Raw genomic sequence first — 4003 nt, forward strand, 5'->3', positions numbered from 1 at the left:
CGACTTATACTACTGTATATTCAGTAAAAAAAGACTAGATGTTACAGTCCCTGTTAATGCATTGCTTTAAATGGGGAGACTCTTGAGGGATGGCTGTTATGAGGAAAGGCAGCCCAGAAACTTTACCAGCAGCACACATTTTTGTGTGCCTCAACTTTCGGTCTTTTACCCAGGCTAATCTGCCACTTTTTCTTCCTTGGTTAGGTTTAGGGATTAGGGATTAGCCAAGTTTATCTTTTTATTCATGAACAACCTAAATTGGAAAGCCCCCAAAAATTATACAATGAGTTTTTTATGGTTTCTAAGAAGGTATGCTGAGGTTACTTTTTTTTTTTAGATTTTTGCTATTTTTGAACATGCGGTGCACCTGTGATATAAATAGTACTGGTAAGGGTTGTGTGCTGTGGATTTTACATGTGTTCCCAGAACGGCCGGCGTTATTTGCACAGGTGAGTCCCAGCAAGTAAATAAGCTTCCACTTTATTGTGAATGCATTAAATGACCAAACAAACATTTTGCCATTAGCTCTTTTAACTGTCCTTGTATGCCTGTCATAAAGTACTCTGGGAATATTAACCTTAGCTTATTATTTCTATTTAAAATAGGTGCATAAGTCATTTATATGTCAGTTAGATTGCCAACTGGCACACCTGAGTCGCTCACTTCTCTGTTGCTGACTAATCACGTCTCCTCACAAATGACTGTTAAATTAACCAAGCTCATACAGATTATATATAACTACCAACTGTTTCTAGCTGTGCTGATCAGTTATCTAGTTTTTATTTTTCATATAATTTAGCATTTATTACAGATGTAGGCTTAAATTAAAACATTTCATTTAGTTTAAAGGTTTATGTGCAAGACGAAAACTGAAAACACTGAAAGTCACAAATGTAATGTCCATGAAACTAGAATTCAAACGTGGTGATAGCGCCAGGTGTGTGTGACAGGTTCATGTGGCTGTAGGTAGGGTATGGCTCTTGGGCACAGGTGGCGCTAGACTACATTTGAGTACACATAAAATAAAGCGTACTCTTTAGCTGTGAGGTGACAGCGCTGACGTCACATCAGAGTGATAAAATGTGGGGGAATCAAACTGAAATATAAAATTTATCTCTCAAATCTGAAATAAAACTGATCCTTCTCTGTCCTCACAAGCTTAGGATCTGAAGTTCTATTCTTACATTGTTTCAGTTCTACAGTTCTGATGACAGCTGCATATGAGCTGTTTATTTAAAAAAAGGACAAACCCTTATATAGTAACAGATTTGCCAATATAATGTTTACCTTTGAGTTGTTGGTGCTTTGTAAATGGAGATTTGCAAAGATGAAATAATGGAGCAGGTTTCCAGTCCTGGTTCAGTCTGCTGCTGCATCGTGGTCACCAACATATGGAGGTATTATCACCAGTGTTTGAGCTACTGCCTGAGTATTGGACAAATATTAATGCTTTAAATTATATCTCTTAAAGGATGTAAGCTGTACAGAGTGCTTCACATGTATCTTTGTGAACAATACCTCATTAAGAATCATCCAGACTGCTTTTTTAACCTGAATATTTGAAACAAATTCAGTAAAAAAAATACATAAATAAATAAATACACAGAGTCAGTGCTAAAAAATTCATCAGTGGAAAAATTAAACATAAATTTTAACTTGAGCTACCAAACAGCCATAGTTGGTTTAAATACATAAATATTGGGGTTTGCAATTTAGATCCATAGTTAATGATTAATGAGGGGTTACTGAAGTGCAAGCTTCTTTTTTGTAAATTTGGTGTTACTGTCTTTACAGATGTGGGAGGGACAGGAAACGCGCTGCTGTTTGCACATATTTAATAATCCGCTCTGCACAGGAGCTGAAGAGTCCAGCCTGTTGCTCTTGCAGTATAATACTCATAATAAAAGTACAGTAACGGTAGTTAGTGACTGAGCAGCCCAGTGCTTTTCGCTTGATTTCTTTAGTCAGGGTAAATTTATTCACCTGTACGGATTAGCTAAACATACTTAACAAAACAAGTTTCCCTGACAGCCAAGTGCCCATCTTAGCTAGCTAGTTCTCAGGACCTAGCTAAGGACGGTAGTTATGGATTAGATTATAAACACTTAAAGAGAAAGTGCGGTGGGGCTTCGGAGCCTTCTGTTGGGTAGTCCAGTTTACTGAAGAACACCTCTATGGCATTATTTTTGTGCCTCTATTCTGAGCACACATAAATAATTTTTGCAAGTACAAATGTTGCATTTTGAGGAGAAAATTATTTTGAGCAAAGAAAAGCTTAATTTGAGTGAACAAAATTCATTGCTGCGTGCAAGAAATGTATTTCAGTGTTTGCTATTATCCATATACACACAATAACAGCCCTTCTCGCTCAGTTGTTGGCATTTGCTCTTGCTCAGATCTCTGCTCTGTGTGCTGACATCTGCGGAACGCCATACACCTCAGGCTGTCAGATTAAAACAGTTGGTCATGGTTTTGTAACGTAAACGCTGGACCTCCTCTCAGCAACCCGCTCTATCTGCCATTCCCAAACAGACATACGCAAGTTTCTCCGTGACTCCGTGGCGTTTAATAGCATTATGATTGTAATTAGAATCAAACTTATGAACGCAAATGAACGCAAATCGGCTTGATGAAAGCTACTGATAATGAAAAAAAGCATCTTTGAGAAAAATTATCTGAGGAGAATTTTTTTTATTTTAGTCTGACCTCACTCCCATCTGCTGACATGGAGGAGGCGGGGTTTATGACCTATACTGCAGCCAGACACCACGGGGCGATAGAGACGTGTTGGTTTCATTTTTGGCGAGCTATTAGGTCATCCATATTTTATACTGTCATTGGTCCTGACACATCTGTTTGACCGTCACTAGTTAATCTGGGACGACGGTTGTGCTTCGGTAAGAAACTTGGCTATATTTGTTGTGTAGTGAGCATCTAGTAGCTATTATGTTGGATGTGTTTGGGAACAGAGAATAATTTATTGCATAAAATAGTTCTGATTGCATCAGCTCAGTAGTTTCTGGTAACCACCTGTCACCTTCGGTCCTGAGGCACTGACACCAGTTGCCATATGGCAGAGGGTCGTTGGACCCTGCTGGGGGGTAGCGCCTGTGGGCTCGTCGCTGTGGCTCCCTGTGGCTGCTGCATCATGGCTGCTGGGTGACCCTCCTCTGAGGCTCTCCTTAGCTCTTTTCTAGGTGGATGCCGCAACTGCCGCTGCTGTGGTCCTCCTTGGGTTCTCATGCTCTCCTGCTCCATTTTGTGTTTTTTTTAAACAGATTTTCACTTTTCTCTCTTCTCCTGTTTTTCCTTCCTTCTTCTTCTGTTAACTCTCTTTCCTTGATTGTAATAACTGAAAATAAAACAATCAAAATAAAGATCGAATAAACTATGACAATTACATGGACCAGTATAGCCAAAGGTCCATTTGGGAAAGTAAATCTGTTGGGCATTTTGTTTGACCTTCAGACAATAACTATGATTATCAGTGCTGAACAGGACAGGCAAAAAAAAAGAGAAAAAAAGGGAATATCACTGAATGTATTTGAGCATTTACAGAGCTTGTGCATACTGCTGGATTAATCAGTACAAAAACATGAACGTTACTAATGCTGTTAATTTAGGGCAGCTGGCGTGTAAACCTTACACACTGGGTGTGTAATAAATGTCTGTACAGGCTTCTTTTACAGTATTGATGACAACCATCATCAATTATTTTGCGTCATTCTGTCATATGTAAAAAAAACCAACACAAATTTAATATCAAATTATGGCGTGCACGGTGTTTATCAGCACGATAATTCTGGGTGAGTAATGTGAGGAGAGCGGTCTGAGCGCTAACGTTAGCTGGCTGCATGACTCGGAGCTTCTTCAGTATGAAATCGAGCCTGCATCCATCAACCAATCAGCAGAGGTGTTTGTGACCTACAGGGATGTTGCAGGAAGAGAACTGTGTGCACAACACCAACACATAATACTGTGTACATGTAAAGAATGCACATGC

This window comes from Oreochromis niloticus, linkage group LG15, assembly GCF_001858045.2.
Source record: "Oreochromis niloticus isolate F11D_XX linkage group LG15, O_niloticus_UMD_NMBU, whole genome shotgun sequence".
Taxonomy (NCBI): Eukaryota; Metazoa; Chordata; class Actinopteri; order Cichliformes; family Cichlidae; genus Oreochromis; species Oreochromis niloticus.